General features: G+C 38.8%; 1 protein-coding gene across 3 annotated transcripts in view; it reads left to right on the top strand.

Annotated features, from left to right (window-relative positions):
- The window catches only part of fam49bb (family with sequence similarity 49 member Bb), a 75,166-nt gene that overhangs the window by 6,075 nt on the left and 42,646 nt on the right, over positions 1-26,445 (top strand). For 2 of the 3 annotated variants that reach the window (XM_057824125.1, XM_057824126.1), the window contains exon 2: positions 8,274-8,351. The exons of the other annotated variant lie outside the window; for it this stretch is intronic. The gene's annotated coding sequence lies outside the window, so the exon portion shown is untranslated. The remainder of the gene's footprint in view (positions 1-8,273; positions 8,352-26,445) is intronic. 3 annotated transcript variants of the gene reach the window in all.

Here is a 26,445-nt window from a genome sequence, read left to right as displayed (position 1 = left end):
GACATTCATTCCACTCCGAGACAACTGTCCAAACATTTCAAGCGTCGCGACTGTTTGCGCTGGCCTGAAAGATGTCGGAAAGTGTTGTGTGGTATAGATAGCCAAGATACCCGAGGAGCCCGGGAAATAGTTGAGACGAGAGCATGGAAAAATGATTAATAATTCACATTATTAGCTGCCGTGATGCTCCGCAAAGGCTGAGTGCAGAGAAACCACGTGCCTTCATCCTCTATGGCATTTTCTTTAAAAAAAATCGGCCCCTGAAGCTAGTTTTGCTTAGCAACATGGAATTTGGTCAGAATATCTGTTGTGGGTAGAATCACAAAAAAGTCTGAATTAGGCATGCTTGAAAAGACACAGGAAGTCTGCTATTTTGGTCTTAAAACTGACATTTCAGTGCCATGTCTGTTTTGTTTTTTTTTTTCATAGAAAATTCAGCCCATGAAGCAGCTTTCACTGAGCAGTATGAAATTTGGTAGACATTTCTATCAAAGCGTCCATTTTTGGGGGTTGTGTTGCCACAAAATGGCCATTGTGACTAAAAATGGTCCATAAAAAAAAAATCAGCCCCCGAATGCGGTTTCACATAGCAAAATGGAATTTGGTAGGCAATGGCATGTATATCATTGGTAGACCCACCAAAAAGTCTCAACAGACTATGCCCAAAAAGACACAGGAAATCTTCCATCTTGCTTTAAAGCGGCCATTTTTTTGGGGTTGTGTTGACACGAAAGGGCCAACGTGTCTGAAAATGGTCCTTTAAAAAAAATTCTGCCCCCGAAAATGGTTTCACATAGCAAAATGAAATTTGGTAGACATGTCTATCATTGGTAGACCCACAAAAAAAGTCTCAAGAAGTCATGCCCAAAAAGACACAGGAAATCTGCCATCTTTGTTCAAAATGGCCATTTTTTGCGTTGTATTGCCACGAAAGAGGCAACGTGACTAGAAATGGTCCCCCCCCCAAAAAATTCAGCCCCCGAAAACGGTTTCACATCGCAATGTCAAATTTGGTAGACATGTCTATCATTGGTAGACCCACAAAAAAGTATCAAAAAGCCATGCCCAAAAGGACACAGGAAATCTGCCATCTTTTTTTGAAGCTGACATTTTTTGGGTTGTGTTGGCACAAAAGGGCTAACATGACTGAAAATGGTCCTTCAAAAAAATTCAGCCCCTGAAAACTGTTTCACATAGCAAAATGACATTTAGTAGACCCACAAAAAAGTCTCAAGAGGACATGCCCAAAAAGACATAGGAAATATGCCATCTTGCTTTTAACCTGCCATTTTTGGGTTGTGTAGACACAAAAGGGCCGACATGACTGAAAATGGTCCTTCAAAAAATTCAGCCCCCAAAAGTGGTTTCACAGAGACATGCCTACCAAATTTCATCTTGCTATCATCGGTAGACTTACATAAAAAATCTCAATAAACTATGCCCAATAAGACACAGGAAATCTTCCATCTTGCTTTAGAGTAGCCATTTTTTTGGGTTGTGTTGACACAAAAGGGCTAGCATGACTGAAAATGGTCATTCAAAAAAATTCAGCCCCCAAAAATGGTTTCACAAAGCAAAGTGAAATTTGGTAAGCATGTCTATCATCGGTAGACACACAAAAAAAATCTCAAGAAACCATGCTCAAAAACACACAGACTGTTATCTCGGTTTGAAGCGGCCATTTTTTGGCTCGTGTTGCCACAAAAGGGCCAACGTGACTGAAAATGGTACTTCAAAAAAATTCAGCCCCCTAAAACTGTTTCACATGGCAAATAGAAATTTGGTAGGCATGTCTATCATTGGTAGACACACAAAAAACTCTCTAGAAGCCATGGCCAAAAATACGCAGAAAGACTGCTGTCTTGGTTTGAAGCAGCCACTTTAGGATTGTGCTGGCTTATTTGCAGAAGTCCCTCCCCAAAAAAATTCACACCCTGAAAACGATTTCACATAACAAAATGAAATTTGGTAGACATGTCTATCATTGGTAGACACTCCAAAAAGTCTCCAGAAGCAATGGCCAAAAATACACAGAAAAACTGCTGTCTTGGTTTGAAGCAGCCACTTTAGGATTGGGCTGGCCTTTTTATAGAGCTCATTACCCCCCAAAAAATTCAGCCCATGAAAACGATTTCACATAACAAAATGAAATTTGGTAGACATGTCTATCATTGGTAGACGCACAAAAAAAGTCTCTAGAAGCCATGGCCAAAAATACACAGAATGTGTGTTGTCTTGGTTTGAAGCAGCCACTTTTGGATCGTGCTGGTTTTTGGAAAGGTCCCTCCTGCTTAAAAAAAATTCAGCCCCTGAAAACAATTTCACATGACAAAATGAAATTTGGTAGGCATGTCGGTCATTGTTAAACCCACAAAAAAGTCTCAAGAAGCCATGCTCAAACAGACACAAGAAGTCTGCCATTTTGGTTCAAATCCCAAATGTTTCATATAATTGCAGTGCTTGTAGCATGGTACATTTTATTTGACGCCCTCACCAAAGATTTCCTGCATTACCATTCAAGTGCTGCGGAACAGCTCTTTATCGATCTTCCTGCGTGGCCGTAATGCTCTCTATGCATATCTTTGTGTCTAAATATTCCCTCCTCAGCAGTCCGTCTCCATTTTAGCATCTGGGAGGCATTCGTGCTCACTTGTGCGTTGGAATTCGCGCTCCTCATTCGTCATTTCTGCATGTCTGCGCTTGTCGGTGAATGAGCGTCACAGCAGCTTAGGTGATGACATGGAGCACTTGAGTTAAGAAACGCTGGGAAAGAATGACTGCAATAGATGTCCAAACCGTGAGAATGTAAAAATTGATTGCATTGTCAGTTTACTAATTAATGAAACGGAATCTAAAAATTCTCGTTCCGTAAAAATGAACCCCGTCTAATGGATGTGATGCTATCTGGCCTCCGTGACATCCTCGTTCTGACTCCCTTTCCCGCAATGCATTCTGGGACTTGACCACTGCTTCGGGCTAGCACCGCTTCTTCAAGTTAAAAAAAAAAAAAATCATAATGGAAAATGACAAGTCCTCAGGAAAAATTTCCTTAATCCTGCACCAGATTCTCTACTGCAAAATGTAGTGAGAATTACATTAGAACTCACATTTCCTTGATATTGCACCAGCTAATGCAAAAAAAAATAAAATTACAAACAAATATTGCAGGGTTAATGCAGGCCATTAAAAAGCAATAAAAGTCATTAAATGGATTTGGTCAAAATTCAGGCCTTAAAAAGCCTTGAAAAGGAACACATTTAAAAAAGCATCAAAATAATAATGTTTGAGGCGTTAAAAATTAATGCTGCAACTATTAATCGATTAAATCGAGGCGTTAAAAATTAGTGCTGCAACTATTAGTCGATTAAATCGAGTAATTTTAATAGAAAAAAGATTAGAATTAAATTTTGTTACTTCGAGTATTCGTTTAAAGTGTCGTTGTAATTAGGGTTGTTCCGATCATGTTTTTTGCTCCCAATCCGATCCCGATCGTTTTAGTTTGAGTATCTGCCAATCCCGATATTTCCCGATCCGATTGCTTTTTTTTTTTTTGCTCCCGATTCAATTTCAATCATTCCCGATAATTTTTCCCTATCATATACACTTTGGCAATGCATTAAGAAAAAAATGAATAAAGCTCGGACGAATATATACATTCAACATACAGTACATAAGTACTGTATTTGTTTATTATGACAATAAATCCTCAAGATGGCATTTACATTATTAACATTCTTTCTGTGAGAGGGATCCACGGATAGAAAGACTTGTAATTATTAAAAGGATAAATGTGACTTTGTATATTGTGACTAAATATTGCCATCTAGTGTATTTGTTGAGTTTTCAGTAAATGATACTGTAGCCATTTAACTGTTCTGCCCAAATGCATGATGGGAAGTGCAACCATGACTGTGCGTAGTGGTACCAATTGGTATATCTTCTCTGCGTTGGGAAACAACATAGGGTGTTAAGAAAAGTTTGAATACTACCTTACTTCCCCACATTGCGTCTCACGATATTTCTAATCGTTGGGAGAGGGATTGTAAAGCTTTACCCAATTTAAAAAAGTCTCCAAAGGCTGCCAAAATTCACTCTACTCATTTTACGTTGCCTTTTAGCTTTATATATAGGTATAATGGCGCCATTAAAGATTGAACGTGACAAAGCGTGACTGGGTCGTGCAGCGCATGCTTTAATTGCGTTAAATATCTTAATGTGATAAATTTAAAAAAATTAATTCCCGCCGTTAACGCGATAAATTTGATAACCCTACTTTAAGCCTAAAGACTCTGGATGAGTGTAACACATTATGTCTGTAAAGTTAAATACAATTAGAAAACGATTCAATCAAAAAATATATATATATTAAAAAAAGGCATGTCCGATATTTTTTTGCCGATACTTTGAAAATGGCGTGATCGGACCCGATCGATCAGCATCCCGATGCTGATCGATTGGGACATCTCTAGTTGTAATGGTGTGTTTTGAAAGTGTTTGCATTTAGTTGTATTGATTTGGGTGGACACACTGCCCTCTAGTGGCAACAGTGAATATGACATAACTCATTTCACATGGCTGAATCCAGCTGCTCCCTGTTCAGACCAACATAAGCTAAGTTTTAGTTTAAGCCAATGTTTTTTTTAATGCATTCGTAATTTAGTTTGAACCATTTTTTAAGAGCATTGTAAAAACAAAACAAAAAAAACAACATTTTATAGCATTTAAGCTAGCTGACCTTTGCTATGTAAGCCGATTGTTCTGTGGTTGTACTTAGATCTTCATTTATTTTTTATACCGTTTGAGGTTCAGCTCAGGTATTTTAATTATGTTCCTTATGCGATTTCTCGATTATTCAAACTAGTTCATCGATTAATCGAATACTAAAATAATCGATAGCTTCATCCCTAAAAGTTATGTTGACGGTTAAAACTTTTTTTTAAACGTTATATGAGTTTTTGATATTATCGTGTACTGTAGAACATAAGATCATTACGGGATAAGAGATCATTACGGGATAAGAGAGCAGATACTATAAGCTACCCATAATATAGGCGGATAAACACATTTTAAAATGTTATTGGATACCATTGATATCCATTTTTCATTATTGGTTTTGGGCCAATATGCATGTTGGCTTCAAAGTGAATGTAGAAGCCTTCTGGCTTTGGAAAGCAATTATGCTTATAGATGGTCCAAACTAAGATGCTTGGGATTTGTTCTGTGAACAGACCATTTGCATTCATGGTGCAAAAATTAAATGAACAATAAATGATTGAAAAATAATTAATTATAAACTCATTACATCATTTACTGTACTGAGGCTATGTGCCTTTTTTGTTATTTTGGGCCAGAAGCACTGTGTCAGCGATATGTGATATGGCAGTGCCTTATTGGCACTTTGCACTTGCTCCAAAAAGCTGATATTTGCATTTTTTTATTTTAAAAATAAATATAGTGGTGCAATATAGGCACTTTTTCCAAAATTTCAGTTGAAGTTGTTCCCTTATTTTTCACAGAATGCAATTGAAAAACCTTGAAGTTGTTACATTTATCATTATTAAAGGATCAGTGGGGAATCACACCACAATTAACCATAATGTTAAGTCCACGACTGCATATATCGGTATTGGATTTTTGGAGTTGGAAAATATCAGAGCATCTGTTAAAAAGTTATTATCTGATAAATCTACTTACAATTTGTGTCTGTGAAACTATCTGGACTATCTATTTTGGACCTGAGCGTTAAACATAGATTTCACTATCAGTTGACAAGACAGCTCCCACAAACATTGCGACATGCCTTCCCGTTTGGGGCCGACCCAGGCAGAGTGGAGTTGGCTTTCAGTGTGGTAAACTCAAACACGCTGCGTTTAAACGCCGGATTTAGGCGGAAACAGGGCGAATATTTTACTGCATACAAGCAGGCAGAATTGTGTGTCGTTATTTGATCGAGGATTCAAGGTAATTATTACATATGAGCCCCATGCATGCCCTTTCAACTTAAAAAGCTCTTTGTTTTGCGACGGCCGCCACATTGGATTACATAATAGCGTAATTATAGCTCGAAATATTTACGTAAAATGAATAACTGCCCGTTTTTTTAAAATTCTAACCAAGAATGTAGATTGTTCTATGTTCATATCTACAGAAATTCCGGTGATGTACGCATTTATTTACAAGATTTTTCATTTTTGTTTTGTGATGGCCGCCATGTTGTATCCATACACACAAGCGTAAGTTTACATTCAGGTAAATTTTCTGCCAACTGCCCGTTTTTTTGGGGGGGAGGGGGGGGGCCCAAAAAAGTAGAAATTTAGACATTTCTGCATCCATACAATTATTATTTTTTTGCCTTTTATGTGTTTCATTTTACGTAACGTTTCAATCTAAAAACGACGGCCAGATAGCCGGCAAGACATGCTGAGGCAATAGGAACATCAGAATTCAACCTAAATAAGTCGTGATCATATATAGAAAAATGCAAATTTTGCATTTGTTGAGTGAAATTAAGATGATTCTGCATGTTTTCCTCTCGTGTTAAGTTTCTGATGTGAAAATGGAGTGATCTATAAGCTGTTGAAAACTTGCACTAAATTAAAATTTAAGTTGCTATTTTAGGCAAAACCTTATATATGTTAAATATTGCTATTGATCCTGAAAATAGAGGTGATTAACCCTGCATTTGGCGAATTTTTTTTTTTTTTTTTTTTTGCATCTAGCGTAAGAGTTGAGAATTTTAGCCATTTTAAGTTTTGTTATACTTATGTAAAAATCGGGATTTTATCCGGGAACAACTTTGAATTTTTTTTTTTTTTTTTTTTTTTTTTTTATGTCGCTGCTAATGGAGACTTACACATGCCTAAGGGAGGTGCCTGTTTTGGTTTTAGGTCGCGAGTGGCTTTGGTTTTGAAAAAATTTGAATTTTAAGTTTTTGAAAATAGGCCCCAATGGATTGGCCCCATGTCCCATCAACTGTTAGTGAAGTCGATGTATTAAATTAAAGTGGCATTAAAAAGCAATTTATGAGATGTGCCAATTCCAGTAGAAACCTCCAAACACGAAAACCTGTGTTTCAACCAAAAAGCTCTATTTTGGTTTCATCTGACCATAACACATTCTCCCAGTCCTCTTCTGGATCATCCAAATGCTCTCTAGCGAACCGCAGACGGGCCTGGATGTGTACTGGCTTCAGCAGGGGCACACGTCTGGCAGTGCAGGATTTGAGTCCCTGGCTGCGCATGATAGTAGTAGCCTTTGTTACTGTGGTCCCAGCTCTCTGTAGGTCATTCACTAGGTCCTCCCGTGTGGTTCTGGGATTTTTGCTCACTGTTGTTATCATTTTGACGCCACGGGGTGAGATCTTGCATGGAGCCCAAGATCGAGGGAGATTATCATTGGTCTTGTATGTCTTCCATTTTCTAATAATTGCTCCCACAGTTGATTTCTTTACACCAAGCGTTTTACCTATTGCAGATTCAGTCTTCCCAGCCTGGAGCAGGTCTACAATTTTTGTCACTGGTGTCCTTGTCTCTTCGCCATAGTGGAGTTTGGCGTGTGACAGACTGAGGTTGTGGACAGGTGTCTTTTATACAGATAATGAGTTAAAACAGGTGCCATTATTACAGGTAACGAGTGTAGCCTCGTTAGACCTCTTTGACAGCCAGAAATCTTGTTTGTAGGTGACCAAATACTTATTTTCCACTTTAGTTTGGAAATAAATTCTATAAAATTCAAACAATGTGATTTTCTGTTTTTTTCCCCACACGTCTCTCATGGGTGAGATTTCCCCATGTTGACAATTACAGGCCTCTCTAATCTTTTCAAGTAGGAGAACTTGCACAATTGGTGGTTGACTAAATACTTATTTTCCCCACTGTAATTGCAATCATTTTCTGGGAGAAATCGAGCATGATCTGACAGAATGTCAGGGGTGCCAATACTTTTGGGCAGCAATCATGCTGGAAAAATTGTTTCTAAATCAAACTTACTAATATCGATAATAATTAATTCACTGAAACGGACTTAAAATTCTGCAGAACAACAGTTTCTTTCACTAGAACTTGCCTTTTTTTTTTTTTTTTTTTTCTATTTCGTATTGATCTGAGAACAAACGGGGGCCAAACAGTCACAGTGCCTTGCAGAAATCGGAAGTGAATCGGAGGAAGTGTTGCATAATAGGAAGTGTTTTGCGTGCGTGGGTGTTCTTTTGTTCCTGTCGCTAATGCTTCACAGAGTGCTCATTTGACCATCATGTATTGACATTTCTGTGACAGGAGGACCTCTTGCCGTCAGGACTGAGACCAGAGGCCACCTGCCGGGCCGGGCCTGGCCGCTCCTGACCTGCGTCGCTAGTAGGTGCAGCGCTAATGTCGCTTAACTCCGCCGGATGCGGAAAATCAAGGATTTGCAATCGGATTTATTTCAGCCTCACAAATATGCTGGGATCAAATTCTAATTCCTTGGAGAAACTTCAAAGGAAGTGGTCTTCAATCGCCATCAATGGCAGCCAATGAGTTAAAAATATTTTTTTTCTTCTTCTGGGCAAGATGCACCCTCCTAGCAATGTGTTTCTCACTGGTAGACGTCCAATCTGTTTAAAGCGGGAGGGTGGCAGCGAATGAACGTTCGTTCATTCGCTGCCACCCTCCTGCTTTAAACGGATTGGACGTTTAGCCAAGTCAGTGGCAGCCAAAGAGTTGAAACTTGCCCAATTCACTGCCAACTCAACATGTATTTGGACTCGTGATTCAATGATTAATCGAGTAACTCGTGTAATTCGATTAGTGAAAAAGCTTCGAATAAAATTTGCTGCTTTGAGGATTCGTTTAATTAGAGTGGCCTTGTAATGGTTTGTTTTGAAAGTGTCTGCATTTTGTTTTATTGATATGGGAGGATACACTCCCCTCTAGTGGCAACAGTCAATAGGACATAACTCATCTAATACGGCTGAATCCAGCTGCTCTCAACATAAAGTTGTAAATTTTTGTTTAAGCTATTGATTATGATTTAGTTTATAGGTAGATTTAGCAGTTTTTCATGGGAATATGTGTTTGAACAATTTGTTAAGAGCATTTCTAAAATAAAAATAAAAAAGTTGGCATTTTATAGCATTTAAGCTAGTGGACGTTTGCTGTGCAAGTTAGCCAATTGTTCTTTTGTTGTACATCGATTGTTTTTTTAAACTGTTTGAGGCTTAGCTAAGCTATTTTAATTGATTTTTAAATGCATTTATTGCTCTTGTGAAATGAAAGTGTAATTTTACATCATTTTTTAACACTCTGGAATGTTTTTATAGTTTTCTTTTAAAGTGCGATCCTAGCAAGCCTTTGTTTTACATCTCCTAAAATTTATTCTGCAGCACATTAAATGTTCACTCGATTATTCAGACTAATTGAGAGATTAATCGATTACCTAAATAATCGATAGCCTCAGCCCTAATTGGACGCCTATTACCTTCAGTGGCAGATAATAAGATTCCCAATAACTGATTTTCAGATTTTAGACCTAATGGACAGTATGTCATTAAAGATGGCCGCCTTATCAACATATAAGGAGCCAAAGGAGTGTCAATACATGATGTTCAAATGAGCGCTCGGTGAAGCATTCGCGACAGGAACAAAAGAACAACCACCTGTTGCAAATTCATTTATTTCAACCTTTTAGTACATGTAGCATAAATTTAGCATAGCAACATTTTTTGAGGTGAAAACAGCTCATCTTACCATTCGACCAAGCTCACCTGTTGCTTAGTAGAGGTAAAATACTGTACCGTAATTCTCGCACTATAAGCCGCACCTCACTATAAGCCACCACCCAACAAATTTGGCATGAAAACTTCAAAATTTCTTCATAGATAAGCTACACTGCACTATAAGCCGCAGCTGTCATCACTCTATTATAGGATATTTACACCGAAAGATATTAACCGGTAACACCTTATTTGACAGCAGCATCATACGACAGTCATAAGACCAAATGAACCACCATGAAGCTTTGCAGCCAATTGGTTCAGGCATTTTAATGCCTTGCAATGCTTCAAGAAGCTTCATTTAGCCATCACTGCTCCCTTAAGGGAGACAGTCAACTTCTGCTGCCACCTGCTGCCAACACTGTTGTTGTCCAACATGCCACCGAGCATGCATTGCAGCGCTACAGATGTAAATAACAATCAAAATTCATGTTCTATGCTAATTATTTCTTCAGTTACTGTTCCAGTTGTTTCATTAATTGCTAGTTAGGGTATTTGGAAGCACTTTATTTTACAGTGGCGCCATAAGACTGTCATTAGACGCTCATAATTATCACATGACACTGTCATTAGCATTAATAAATGCTTATAACAGATGTCATTTTGTGTTATCTGGCAAATTATCTCACTTTTGAATGGATGTAAAAGATCCAAGCTAGACATAAATGGAGTTAGCGACATAATTTGCCAGATGATACTTAATGACATCAGTCATAAGCATTTATTAATAGAGGCGTGTGAAATTTCTGATTTTTAGATTATTCGCGATTCAGCCGTGGAAGATTCGAGAACGATTCACAAACATCCAAATTCCGATTATTGAATTATACCAGGTAAAGCAAAACTTAAACACAGTCAGCGCAGTCTTGGGGACGCAATAAGGAACGGACCGAGAGTAAATATCTTCAACTCATGCCGCTAGACAAAAAAAAACCATAATACCTGCCGACAGCCGCTACAAACAACGCCCAGTTGCTAGTTGCTACAAACATACGACCACATAATGCTACGGTAGATATCACATATAAATAGAACTAGATGTGAAATGACAGACGACGGCAGCGTTAGAACATGTATAGAGAACTAGATGCGAAATGACAGACTTGCCACCGTTAGTAAACAGCCGCCATCATGAAGCAGTAGACTTCTCTAGAAGGTTCTGTTGTAGCGAACCTAATTAACTTATATAAAAAAGTTACCTGTTTACCAGTGGTGTTACCAGGATGCCAGGTGTGGGTGGGCATTTGTCTTACCTGGGGGGGCGGGTACAATGCTCAAGTAGGTCGAAATCCAGCGTAGGGCTACTGCACCTTAAAACATGTTTTGTTTTTTCTCCTTGAGTTAACTGTTCTTGTGATTTGGTCTAAACAAATAAAAGTTGATTTGATTTGATTTGACTTAGAACACATCCATAACGGAACAGTATGGACATACAGGTGGCAATGTTTTTTTTAGGTGAACTATTTTGGTTCCTCGGTTTTATTATTATTATTATAGTTATTCTTTGTTCCGCAGCCCCTTTGAGTTCAATTTGACCCCCTTACAATGCTTCAAAATGCACCAAAATCGGCAGGCAGGTCAAGACAGGTGCAATCTTTGATACCGTGTAAAGACAGATTACAAATACATTATGTAGCGCCCTCTAGCAGTCATTCTTTGTCCCGCTGACGCTTTGAGCCCTACTTTGACCCCCTCAGAATACTTCAAAACTCACCAAACTCAACAGCCAGGTGAACACTGGTGAAAACTTTGATAAAATGTAAAAAAATAAAATAAAATAAAATAAATATATGCATAAATGTGTGTAGCGCCCCCTAGGAACAAAACGACATTTTATTTCAATTATTATTTTTTTTAAGGTGAAAGAGGAGGTAACAACGCAAAGGTTAAAACTTGGAAGACATCAGTACTATATGAATGGGGTACCATACGCGGTGCCCAGACTGCCACTAGTACTACATCCAGTTTTCTTTGGGTGGGCACTGCCCCCTCCACCCCCCCAATAACGCCCCTGCTATTAACCCAAATAAATCAACAAATAAGCCACACTGGACTATAAGCCACAGAATGCAAAATGAAGGGGAAAAATAGCAGTTTATAGTCCAAAAATTACGGTATTTATATACTCCTATACTATGTTGTACTTAAATTATCTGACTTCTTCCGTTTCATTGGAGTCTCCTTGGCGACTGTTACCATGACGCTTCGCGATCACTGCATTGGCTAGGCTCTGATGTGGGAGCGCTGTGCCGTTTTGACAGCGAAGCCTCAGGTGCTAGGCACGCTTAGTCATTGTGGACGATAAGACTTATCCGCCAGGCTAGCGGAATCGCGTGCTACGGTTACGCGCGTGGAAAACAAACGAGAGTTCTATACAGGCCAGATTAGCCATGCTAAACCCAGGCGAGGTGTGTCACTGTAGCCCGAGGTGAGGCTTTTCTTAGCAGCTGCAACTGAGGAATGAAGGACGGAAAGTAGAGTCAATACTGTCCTCATCTGGAGACTCTTGGAAGTACTAATCAGAATTGGGATCATATTCGTTTATGGAAAGCTGTTTGAGATATTTTTGATAGTAAGAAGTTCAGATTCATGGATTAGTTTGCTATTTAGTTTGTACAAATAAGATAATTTCGTGTACTAGTAGTCGTTTTTTAGCATGATTTTTTTTTAGGAGCGGGAAAAGTCTTTATTTCCTCTCAGGGGTGCAACTACCCATTCTAGTTAGAGTATGCAAAATTAAAAAGGCCCCACACACGTCCCAACTGGCCCTAACCCAGCTGAAACACATACATTTTTTTGGTAGCATCTTTGCTGCTGTTTTAGTATGTTAGTGATGCGGCTGCGACTAACGATTATTTTCATAATTATCGATTAATCGGATGATTAATTAAACATGAATAGGATGAATGACACTTTTTTTCACTTCACAGTTTCACTTGGCATGTTTTACTCATGTTGTAAATACAGTAAGAGTGGCAAAATAGATGACTATTACCTTTCAAAATAAAGATGCACGATAATATCGGTTACCGATAATTATCGTCCGATAATGGCAATTGTGACGTCACATAGATAATCCAGATTTTAAAAAGATTCAACCGATAATCCAATCCGATAATTATATACTGGATTTAGTCTCCAAATGTGTGCAATCGATGCAGTTTGTCCAATTCTGCATCGCCGCCTTAACACCTCACCCCTCTGAAGCTCATCACATGAGTGATGTCACATGAAATGCTTGATATCATGGCGGTTCTGTCACAAGTGTGCGATTACCTTTCAGTGTGTGTAACAGAAGTTCCATGAGGCGGAAAGACAGCGTCCTCAATCAACACCACTAACCTGATCAGCCATTTAAAGCTGCATCACAATGATTTGTGAAACAAATACAAGGCTACCACTAGCGCAAAGGCTAAAGCTAATAGTAAACAAATTGAAAGCATACTACGGGGTTTGTGACGATCGGTAACGCTTCATCTCCGGTTCAACTCATTAAGCACATAAATCAGGAAAAAAAATGTTTTCAGGTAATGTTTTGAACCATATCTATTCTTGAATAAAGAACATTTCTGACAAACACATTTTTTAAGGATTAAATATAATAATCTATTGCTTAAAATAAGGCTGTTAAGCTTATTTTCAGATATTTTTCTTATTTCAAGAAATCTGAGTGAAATTCACTTGAGACACTGGTAGATAATTTCACATAATTCCAATAGATTTACACCTAAAACTTTTTAAGGGAATTTTAAGTAGTTTTAAGGAGGTGTGTTTTTGCTTTGTAGTAATGATATATATGTTAGGAATGACTTAGTTTTAAAGACATTTTCATGCAACTTAGGTATTTACTCAGTAAGTAATCACTGCCAAAAGTTTACCATTCCACAATGTCAGACAATATTGTTTAGATGTTGGAATTCAATACTTCTTCACATTTGATGCGGAAAAAAGAGCAATAAATTCTATGTTTGCACAGTAATATTTGCTCCTGTGTACACTTTAAAATTTTACGTGTATCTTTTAATTGAATTATCGGCTTGACATTATAGGTTATCAGCTGGAACGAGGAGGCAGTTATTGGTATCGGTTGAAAAACGTATTATCGTGCATCCCTAAAAAATACTTTATTACAATCTCTCGCACTCCTTAAATAAGAGTCGCTGGTTTTTTGTTCAACAAGCGGAATCGATCAAGAGCCAGGCGAGCGGGCCGAGTCCTTGCGGTGACGAAGTCGAGCGAAGTCGCTCCCGGCCGGATTAAACGGCGACTGGCAGAGGGGTTGTGGAAGTCGCGGAAAAAATGTGACAAAAACAAGAAAGTGATCGTGCCATAGAATTATAGTACTAAGCCACAGCACTTGTATGCATTTAAATACTACTTTATTTGTTTACTGCTCGCTTGGTTAAACTCCAAACTACTTACACATGCACGGGCTCAAATGCACTGTTCTCGTTGTGATGCGGGACATCAATGGAAAGCAACGTCAGAACGCGCATGTGGCAGCAATGTAGCAAATTTGTTTTCTTTTCCCTCATTCAAAGCAACACTATGTAACTTTTCAACCTTTATAAAATATTTGCATAACATTTGTGATGATATGTTGACTGACAATTAGTCGAAAGACACCTCTTTTATATCTTGAGGCGTCTGTATTGCTTTCACTTGCACTAATTAACTTTGAGGAGGGTTGCAGGAACCCTGCACACAAAAAACTACACATGTACTGACTGCTTTACTGCATCCAGTACGTCACTTCCCCCTCTCCTCATTCATTATAAAGACAGAAGTCGTTGCGAACACTTTCAAGCGAATGCTGCAAAGATGGCAGAGTAACAAAAGAGACAAAAAGTTTTGTCTGATCTGAGGAGGGGAAAAAAGGCTACCAGGATAAAAGGATACTCAAGAATAAACATTGGCCCAGCCTTCACTCCCTGGCTTCCTGGGGAATAAGCAAGACGGAAAATGAATAAATGTATTAAACTTAGTTTGGTTGCTGGCTGTTCGTATCATTTTGCACATTCAGCTCTAAGAGGCAGAGAAAGGCGAGTGGACCTAGGTGTTCAAATTCAAAGCTCGAACCGCGCCATTTATTGGCATAAGCTTCGGCGGCAACTTCACAACAGACATAAGTATCATATAGTGAAAATACAACAAAAATAATATATAACTCAAAAACATTATGCTCACAAAAAGAAAATTGCTTCACTCTTTGTTAATGAGGCCCTATTCTCACACAGTTAAACAACAATGCAAAGAGAACTGGCATTCACAATCAAAATAGATATGCAAAATAGATATAAAACGTACTCAGACTTTGATTAAACTGTTTAAATATTTATTTTAGCAACTCGTTTAGCTCAACAAATACACTGGATGGCAATATTTAGTCACATTATACAAACTATGACGCAGTGTTGTTGATAACGGCGTTAGAGTATAACGGTGTTGCTAACGATGTTATGTTTTTTCAGTAGCGAGTAATCTAATACCTTTTTCATCTGGGCAATGCCGTCACCGTGACTGATGACTTAAAGACATGCGTTACTATGCGTTACTACGTTGGTTGAATGACGCAAGAAAAGTCTGAGAGACACGGACTCACGGAGATGAGAGAGCAGAGCAGGAGTGGAGAGGAAGGAAGGGAGTTGTGACGCAGTTGCAAACGCAATGCTAGGTGGGTCCAATATTACCTGACTAGCCAATAGCCTACAAACTACGGCCACATGATGCTGCAGTAGATATCCTTGTATAGAGAACTAGATGCGAAATTATACTCGATGACGTTAGTAAACAGCCACCATCTTAAAGCAGTAAACTTCTCAGGAAGGCTCTGTTGTAGAGAACCTTCCCAGCGAACCTAAGTAACTTTATCTAAAATACTCTCAAATCGGCAAAATCTTGACTTGAATCTATCTTTAAATGAAGAAACATTTTTAAAACTTTCACATGTCCAAAGTAGACAGAAGGGAACTAATGCAATAACGGGAGCAATTTTAACAACTTTAGCGGTTGATTCACAACATTCAATGACCAAACATAGCAAAGGTTACTTTTCACCCCCCCCCCCCCCCCCCCCCAAATACATGAAAGGTAACTCGTTATTTTGCCAAGTAACTAATTACTCTTACATTAAGGTAACTGAGTTACTAACGCAATTTACTTTTCGTGGTAATTTGTAACTGTAATTACTAAAGTAAGACTAACAATATTCCTATGATGCTTGGAGCTATTATCATGAGTCCTGTTTGTTGTGAAGACAACACTCAAATGAAGTCACAATGGACCCGCACTAAACAGGAAACTACGGTATCAGTCAAGGGACAAAACGCACTCATTGGCTTGATCTTATTGTTTTGAAACCCTACATTGACACCTTGTGGTGTATTTAAATCACTACCTTATATCGTTAAAGAGTGACACTGTGAAGTACGGCAGCATGGCCATGTGACGTCACCGCCCTGCGACGTCAATAATAATGGTGAGCTACTAGTTTATTTTTTTATTTAAAATTTTACAAATTTTATGAAAAGGAAAACGTTAAGAGGGGGTTTAATATCAAATTATTATAACTCCTCTAACATTTATCTTTTAAGAACTACATGTCTTTCTATTCGTGGTACCCTTTTACTTTTCCCAGGGAAAGACTTACTGTATTTTTCAGACTATAAATTGCATCCTGCCCCCCACAACTTTGGACATATTTTGTCCCCCATGTCCCTTGCCACATTATTTTAGGATGCCCTTTAAATGAAATAAAATGAAATGAAATATCTGTTCTTTGGGTTGGATTTTATTAAATACAAATCTCCATACAAATGCGACTTGTATATATTTTTTTCTTTGTTATGATGCATTTTTCTGGCTTGTGCGACTTAGTCTGAAAAATATGGTCATTCTTTATTTGCTACCCATGACTATATGTAATACTTTATAGAATCAAGCTAATTTTCTTTGCAAGAGAGATGGGATTTGTCCACAATTTTCAATATTTATATTGCCCGGAATATCAGCAAATTAGCTGTCAATAGTCGCAAATTCAACGCAAGCTTTTGCTTCCTTACTCAGCAAATCGAGCAATACCGCACCCTTTGAATAAGTAATCTGAGGACATGTCTGAGCGGATATAATACGCCGCTTGTTATGTCAGATAAAAGCTTCTCCTCATGAATTATTCACTATCTTTGCAAGCCGCGCATTTTCCTGCATCGGGACGCTTATTTGTTGTTTACCAGCGCTGGTAAACAAAAGTGGACCCGGGTGGAATTAGCACTCCCGTTTGAATTATTTATGACTTGTTCATCTGGGGAAGTCATCACTAGATGGCGCTGTCGTGTTATAGATCAGTGGAGAGGATAAACACCAGAGATATTGAACCCTTATCATTATGAACCATTTATTTGTCTAAAGATTTTTTTTTAATTTACAAATACGAGGAAGTATTTTCATAAATGCTGAGGACATTATTAACTCAGTAGCTGTCATTGACGGCGATGGATGTCCAGTCCAATTTGACTGGGAGGGCTGACGTCTATCACCGTCGATGGCAGTCAAACATGATTACTAATGTTTTTTTCCTTAATTTTCAGACAATTATGCTCTGCTTTTTCGAATTAAAGTATAAATATACAATATATATATTTTAAACTACATATGTGTATTACAGAAAATGCATCTTTTGTAATTAATTGGTAATTGAGCTCGTTTTGCTTAATTTCTCAGTAAATTATGCATTGACTATTCTTATTCTTTTATTATTTTTAAACTGGTTTTTATTGGATATGTTTATTGCTGCAAAACTGTTTTTGGTAATGCCCCCCCCCCAAAAAAACAAAAACAAAAACAAAAACAAATAAACAATCCTTAAATGGAGATATATTTTCTCAAAATTTCAGCAATAATGATCTAAAATATTAATTATATTTCCTTCTTTTTTTCATACATGCTGAGGGCGTTATTAACTCATTGGCTGCCATTGACAGCAATACACGTCCAGTCCAATTTGGCTGGGAGGGTTGACGTCTATCACCGTCAATGGCAGTCAAACGCGAGTACTCATGTTTTTTTCCCTTAATTTTCAGACAATTATGCTCTTTAATTAAAAAAAAACGTTTTTAAAGCTACATATGTGTATTACAGTAAATGCATCTTTGATAATTGGAAATTGAGCTCGTTTTACATAAATTCTCAGTAAATTATGCATTAATGTTTATTATTCCTTATTATTATTTTGAAACTTTTTTTTTTAATTATCTATTTTTATTGCAGAAAATGTATTTTTGGTAAAATCCCTCCCTAAAAAAACCTTAAATGGAGATATAGTTTCTCAATTTTTCAGTAAGAGTGATCTAAAATATTTCTTACGTTTTTCCATACATGCTGAGGGCGTTATTAAATTTTAAAAAAACTTTTTTTTTTTAAACTACATTTTTTTTACAGTATTACAGAAAATGCATCTTTGGTAAATAGTTGGTAATTGAGCTAGTTTTACTCAATTTCTCAGTCAATTATGCTTTGACTTTTTTTTTTGGTAATGACCCCCACTCCCCCACCCCCAAAAATTAAAAAAAAAAAAAAAAAAACACTATCCTTAAATGAAATGAAATCCAAGGTAGTTTTCCATTGTTGTTTCAGATTTTTAAAAATTTATTTTTATTGCAGAAAATGTGTCTTTGGGAAAGAAATCCTTACATACAGATATTTTTTTTCTCAAATTTTCTGTAGGAAATGAATGAATTATGATCGCAAATATTAAATACTTTGGAGGTATTTCACTATCCATGTACAGTAAATTTATTTTTTCATCAATAAATTACCCCATTTTTTAAAATAATACATGATTCCTAATCCAAGGTTACTTCCCATTGCTGTTTCTGATTTACTCCAACAAACGGCGCATATTTTACATTCACCCGACTCCGTATTGATTCAGTATCGATACAGCATCTTGTATTGAACATTCTGTCCTCACTCGGTCGGGAGTGTCCTTCTTTATTTTCCACTGTCATCCTGCAGATGGCAGTGCGAGCACTCCTGGCGCTCACTATATCAGTCACAAACCTACTGTGCCCCACCCAAAATTCAGTTGGAGGGAAAACAACCTCATTTTACAACCATAAATTGCATTAAGTCGGCTTCTCCGTATGTGAAGTTAAATATAAGCTTGTGTGTGAGGACGCCATGATGTCATGACGGATTGCGTGTGTGTATGCGTTAATGCGACCCCGAGGGAAATGCCGTATGCTTAGATGATCCAAGCCAGACAGTGAGTCAATATGCTCTCCTAAATCATCCCTAAACTCGTTGGCAGCCATTGACGTGGATTGACGTCTACTCGCGATAAACTCCCTAAAGAGTTTTAATTTCATTCTTGAAAGCCTCAAGATTGGACGCCAATTAGCTGAACAATCGCGTACGCCTGTTACCACGGTTACCAGGTGCGCCGTTGCCATGGCGAGGACAGCTGATGCTGTCACCCCCTTTTTTGCTCGATCGGCGTAGCCACGAGGTAATCGGGTTCAAAACAAACCCCGCCCTCTTTCCCCCATTGTAGTCAGCTGAGCGCACCCCCACTTTACGTCCGAGGGTCGCCGTCAGCTCCGTCCGACTCCGGCTGAGCGGCCTAATGCGATGTGGCATGTCACCCGGAGAATCTGGGTCAAGTTTAAAGCTGCCGCAATCCCGCCCACAGCAGCATGCCATTTTTTTAAAAAGAATCTCCATTTTCTGGAGCACGCCGGCGGCCACGTGACGCTCGGGTTGTTTTGCTGGCACGTGGATACTCACGCCGCAGCTGAGTAGTGGAATGTCAGCACTCCCCTCCCTCTTTTTTCCCCCCATTTCTGTCGCAGTGCTCCATTTCAGGGCCGTCCTGCCTCTGGGTGTGTTTACGGCGGCCACGCAGAGTGCAAGGAGATGGCACGCTGAGGTCAGGATGCTGCATTAGGCGTGGCCTGCCTCGAAAAATACTCCACGACCACAAGCTTGCTTAGCATAAAACTATAGCCCCTGACAAAAATCTTGTTGCTTATCCATTTTGTAGAAACAATTGCTAATAACTTGACTTTTAATTACTGTATTTTTCGGACTATAAATCGCAGCTTTTTTCATAGTTTGGCTGGTGGTGCGACTTTACTCATGAGCGACTTATGTGTGAAATTATTAACACATTATGATTAGGGCTGTCAAATGATTACAATTTTTAATCGAGTTAATCACAGCTTAAAAATTAATTAATCGTAATTCATCTCAATTCAAACCATCTCTAAAATATGCCATATTTTTCTGTAAATTATTGTTGGAATGGAAAGATAAGACGGATATATACGTTCAACATACTGTACATAAGTACTGTATTTGTTTTTTTATAACAATAAATCCACAAGATGGCATTAACATTATTAACATTCTTTCTGTGAAAGGGATCCACGGATAGAAAGACTTGTAATTCTTAAAGGATAAATGTGAGTTTGTATATTGTGACTAAATATTGCCATCTAGTGTATTTGTTGAGCTTTCAGTATTAGGCTCGAGCGTATGATGCGACACTGGCAAGGTTTCCGCCCCTATCGCCATGTTGGAAGCAGGAAGTTCGGTGTCAGAACTCCGGGAAACCTAAAGAGAGAGGCATTTCGACTCAGGTCGCTCTTTAAAAATGGTTGGAAATTATTGTTCGGTAAAGAATTGCAACAACCGATCGAATAGAAAGGAGAATGTACAGCTTGACGGAACCCCATTGAGTTTCTTCCGGATCGCTACATGGAGAAAAGGCGAGGGAAAGCTCATATCTGAACTTACCAAACGTCAAAGAATGGCATGGGTGGCCTCGATCAGAAGGAAGGGCATAACGTTTGATTCTCCAGTTACACACAGAGTTTGCTCTATGCACTTCCACTCCGGTAAGTTAATTTCGTTTGTCTACGGAAATTTCTGTAACTTTATGCCCTAAGTCGGCCTGTTGTTAGCTATAGCTACAGTTAAACAACTAGCATGCATACATGTGCTTTGTCTTCATAAGACATAATTCCCGTCGTTTCTAAATGAAAAAGCTGTAACATGTTGCCGTGAGATAGTGGCAAAGAATTTGTAGTACACAGGCTACATTGTCTGCAACAAATCTGTTTTCTGAAACACAGCATTGATTTGTCACTTAATTATCACAGCTCAACACAGCACAAATTCAGATGTTCATGACAATGAAAATGTAAACACACATTGCCTACCTTTGCAAGAACGATGGTGTTGCCGTTTGCTACGGTCATAATGTGCAGGTCCTGCACCGATCCGCAGCAAAACTGTTTGTAGCTTTGTAGCGATTTGTAGTTTCGGAATTGCTGATGAGTGTAGTAACTTACACCAAACACTAAATACAGCATGATGTCCATTTCGCGTAGTGGTGGAAGCTTGTCGACATCTTTATTCCATTTGTGTTCGGCTTGCTCGTAAGGGTCTACATTGTTCACATCCTTAAGTTTGCTCACATATCTGTCCTTCGCCGTGGTAACAAGTTTGTCTCTGTATCGAATTGGCAAGTTTTCCTGACTTTTTTCCATCTTTGGCGCTCGTAGTTGAATTGTATTTGCTGTTAAGTTTAAATGTCCCGTGATGCAGACGTGCTTCCAATATGGCTGCGTTGTCGCAAATCTCGCATGATCCCGTGTTGCTGTGACGTAAACGCTCGAGCCTAATATGATATTGTAGTGCAGGGTTCCCCAAACTTTTTCCTGTGAGGGCCACATAACTTTTTCCTTCTCTGATGAGGGGCCGGGGTCAGTTTGTAACAGAAAAAGTGTGACAATTGCAGGAGTAATGTAAAATAAAAAAAAATGTAAAAATTTTTTGTTTTTCAGAAAGCCACAATCAAATAACCCTTTTATAACACTATTAATTAAATAGATAATAACCAAATAACCCTCTCTGGGTTCTTCACAGAAAAAGCCAGGAAATAAATCACACAAGTTAAAAAAAAAAAGATGCTGCAAAGGCCCTCTCGCCCATAGTCGTGAGCCGAGTCCTGGGCGGGAGTAGACGGTGCGGTTGGCCTGACCGGGTTCTAGCTGAAGTATTTGGTGTGAGGAGTTCGGTGAGGTAGGTGGGGGCTACACCGTGTAGACAGTGATGGGTGTGAAGGAGGATTTTGAATTCAATACGGAGGTAAACAGGGAGCCAGTGTAGGGTGTGATGGATGGGGGAGATGTGCTCGTGTTTACGCACCCTCATCAGGACCCTGGCAGCGCTGTTTTGGACGTACTGGAGCCTTTGTAGGCTCTTGCCAGGGATCCCGATGAGGAGTGCGTTACAGTAGTTCAACCTGACTTATGTTTTCTTCTCTCCGTTCGGCATTTTATGGCTGGTGCGACTTATACTCAGGTGTCACTTGTAGTCCAAAAAATACGGTGTTCAATTTGTTTCAGAAATGGCTCATATGAAAGCTAAGACCCTCCCAAATGACGTTGAATGTACAAAAATATATTTGTTTCACTGAAAAAAGATTCATTATTTAATGAAGACATAAAGGTCAAATTTTGGCAAGACAAAAGTTTTGTTGCCTATGTATACATATATACAGAGATCTGAGTCAATATTCGAAGAAAGAATTTACTGCTCACTTTTATTTGAAACTGCATAATAGAAAAGACAAGCAATAAAATTAACTGCACTGTGTTCAGACACTTGAACGGGAAGGTCAAAATTTTTTAAATAAGACTTCATCTTCGAGTTAGCGGGGGTTTAAGTACTCGGTGGAGTTGATTTCAACAAATTCCGTGCAGTTTGTTTTAGTTGTTTCGGGGCTGCGGAGTGGCTAAGCTGGCGCAAGTCAATGGTGCCTGCTTAGCATACCAATAATTAACATATTCACAGATGAGAATCAACGAAGACCCATGCAATCAGTAGTGTTGGCTATGTTTTCAGGATAAATTATTTAAAACCTACTGGTTCATGTCAATAATTGGAGTATGAATAGCAACATTTGTAATCCAGCTGCCCTGCAGGGAACAGGCTGCCGAGGCAAGCAGGGCAGAGTGATATCACATCGTTTTTTTTTCACCGTTGAATTTTTTTTTTTCTTTTTGTGGGAACGAAAGGGACTTCCTAGCAGACTGAGCACGAGTGGCTGAAGCACTCCTCTCTATTGTGGTTGCATTACGCATCTAAAAAATATAGTCCTGCGGAATGAAATGAATTCGAGCAGCTTGATGATGTGACATTGCTTTGGCCGCATAGGTACTTCAAACAATGATCTGCATTTTAAATTTATTTGACAATGTAAGATCTGTAAATATTGTTTTTTAATATAGTTTTCTTTGTAGTATTTCATAGCACCTCTAAAGTCAGCAATATCGCTGGAGTAAAGTTGTTATATTACATGTCGTAATATGTATGGATGCAGTACGGCTAAATTAGCTGCTACGTACTTCATAGTTCTGAACTGCGTTGAAAATGAATAAATAAATGGGAATTTACGGCAAATTATTAGTGCAAAATAGAGGATTTCTTAATTTGTGAAATCGATTCCAAAACACAGCCTCAAGAGATGCTCTGAATATTGCTCATTTTAATCAATGGGACCGAAATACAATCATCCCCTACCATCCCTTCCACTTCAAATATATTTTTACCGTACATCCCATGCTTCACTTCTCCTAAAACAAGTCAAAACTCCCCTCCCCTCCGCCCCGCCTAATCCTCCATATTTTGCCGCATTACCTCATCTCTATTACCATATTCATGCCGCTTTCAAGTCCTCACTACTACTACTGTACAATCCGCCGCTCCTCTCTCATTGGCTGCCGCCGTCTTTTCAATGGCACCCAAAATTTGAGCGCGGCTCCATGGTTACAGCCTTCTTCTGGGGTAGATCTCTACCAACCAATAGGAGCGCCGCGCGGGCTCCCGCTCGTCAGAGTCTGCCCGCCGGCCTTGGAAGCAGTCGGCCGTCCCCCCCGTTTGGCGAGCACGCGATTGCTCAGCGGGGGGTTCAAAACAACAACACGTAGGCGACCAGGTCAAGCGCGTGTACTGCGACGGCCAATCGGGGAGCATTTAGTGAAGATACCCCTCCATTTTGCATCGTTTGAGGGAAATTTGACCTTAAATAACACATTTTTTCTTTACTGCCTTTTGACATTCTCAGGTCTCTGGAAAAAGTGGGCCACGTAAATCCCTGCCCGTGATATGACCTCCTTTCTCTCAAGTGGCAGTGAGCCCACAATAGGCGGCGCTAGAGGACCGCAAGAAGCCCCCCCCACCACCACCACTCCCCAAAGCCCCTCGCTCGTGATTGGCAGAGGTCACCCACCGGGCGGGCATTCAGGTCGAATTAGTGCCTGGCTAGGAAGACAGGATAGCAGGGCAGGTGGAGCTTTGCAGGTGGTTGTGCCAAATAAAAAGTAACATTGGCAGGAAAGTGTGTCAGCCAATTATATTCCTCGAAATTTATTAAGGTCACTTGTTGCCGTGCGGAGTTGAAATGGTCATAGATATCCAAACATGGGGCTTTTTTTCATCGTTCTTGCTGTGAATTTAAATGTTTATCAGTCTACTAGCGATAAACTAAAATATTAATTTCATTTTTAAACCTGCCCTTTCATTTTACACTCCTGATTTAGTACAAGAAAAATGTTTCTATTCTTATTTTGGAAAAGGTAAGGCCGCATGGGTTATGATGACCTTGTAAAACAAGGACACGCTCCTGTCTCTATTTGGGTCACACACACACATTATGCATCTCATGCATTTTAACGCAGCTGACTTTGCACTTTGTCGTCTTTAAGCTTCACCTGTGTCACCACTTTTCAGCCGTCACTCATCTCGCTGATCTCAAAATGTCCGCCGAGGTGGAAAATGTGTCTCCGGCGAAGACGGAGATGAAGTTGACCGTCATTTTGAGCACCGCGGCGTCTGCTTTCGAGGAGTCGCGCACGCCTGTCGCTTCTCATTCCGATGAGCACAGCTCGAGTGTTTTGGTGCTTAGCGACAGGAGAAGCATCCTGTACTTGACTCATTTGCTGCTTTTGACAGCTTTAGGCGTCATATTTATTTAATATGGGATGTGATGGAAAAAAAACTTTCAAAAGTTCTTAAAATTACCTCAACCTAAGAATTGCATTTAAATAATATGATAGATGTTGTTTTTATTAAAACTCATTACATTGTTTGAGGTGTAAAAACCTTTTGTAGTAAATGTTTTTAATGCAAAAATGCAAGTTTTCTGTTTTATTTTTTTTCTTTCTGAAGGCAGTGTTGTTTTTGGCAGCGTTTTTAAATTTTGTCTTTTCGATGATAATACTACGTAATTTTAGTCGTATTTTAATTTTTTAATTTTAATTACTAAAGCTTTCCTACTATTTCAAATGAACATTGACAGACAAGCACATATTGTAGTGTCTACAAGGACAATGCCAACTTGGTCAGAATACACGCTCAGCAGGGAAATGGCACATTATTTTCAATGAATTATACCCACCTGGACGCCACAAACTTAAAAAAAAAAAGCGGATGCTTGCCATTAGCATCACACTAATGCTAACGCAAATGCTATGCTATTGCTACAAGTTACATTTAGTGTGTGATGCTCACTCAGCACAGACCTTTAAACGCTAAACCAAAATTGCTAATTCTTTCTGGGCAAAATAAGAAAACAAATCTTACCGTGTGTGCAAGCCTTGAAAGGTGAGTTGAGGGGGGTACAGCGCGTTTTTTAATGCAATTGTTTTTTAATGAATATTAAGAATTTAGAAAGAATACATGTTCTATTCCCTCAAAGATACATATGTCTTTTGAAAACATGTTTTTATCTGGACTTTTTATGAATTTTTCATTCGGAAATAAAGTGGTCCACAAAAATGTTTTGAACGAGGGACCGGTGTGAACAGGCAATTTATGGAAGAAAATTACAGTAAATATAAAATAACAGGACGGTGCTAAAAACGAACATCAAGTGCGGGTAAAATGTAACTCCATAACTAAAGATGTCTCGATCGATCGGGATGCCGATCGATCTGGTCCGGTCACGTCATTTTCAAAGTATTGGAATCGGCAAAAAAAATAACGGACATGCCTTTTTTTAATATATATATATTTTAAATTAAATCGTTTTCTAATTGTATTTAACGTTACAGACAAAATGTCTTACACTCATCCAGAGTCTTTAGTTGTGGCTTAAAGTAGGGCTATCAAATTTATCACGTTAACGGCAGTAATTAATGTTTTTTTAATTTAATCACGTCAAAATATTTAATGCAATTAACGCATGAGCTGCACGACCCACTCACGCATTGTCGCGTTCAATCTATAATGGCGCAGTTTCACCTATATATAGAGCTAAAAGGCAGCGTAAGATGAGCAGAGTGAATTCTGGCAGTCTTTGGAACCTTTTTTTAATTGGCTAAAACCTTACAATCCCCCTCTCAATAATTAAGACTATCGTGGGAAGCACTGTGGGGAAGAAAGATAGTAGTTGATCTTTTTCTTGACACAATGTGTTATTTTCCAACGCAGAGAAGATATATCAATTGGTGCCACTACGCACAGTCATGGGTGCACTTCCCATCATGCATTTGGGCAGAACAGTTAAATGGCTACAGTATCATTTACTGAAAGCTCAACAAATACACTAGATGGCAATATTTAGTCACAATATACAAAATCACATTTATCCTTTGAGAATTACAAGTCTTTCTATCTGTGGATCCCTCTCA

The sequence above is a fragment of the Corythoichthys intestinalis genome, chromosome 20, assembly GCF_030265065.1.
Source record: "Corythoichthys intestinalis isolate RoL2023-P3 chromosome 20, ASM3026506v1, whole genome shotgun sequence".
Taxonomy (NCBI): domain Eukaryota; kingdom Metazoa; phylum Chordata; class Actinopteri; order Syngnathiformes; family Syngnathidae; genus Corythoichthys; species Corythoichthys intestinalis.
Note: the sequence above shows the minus strand (reverse complement) of the source record. Positions and strands in the feature narration are given on the sequence as shown.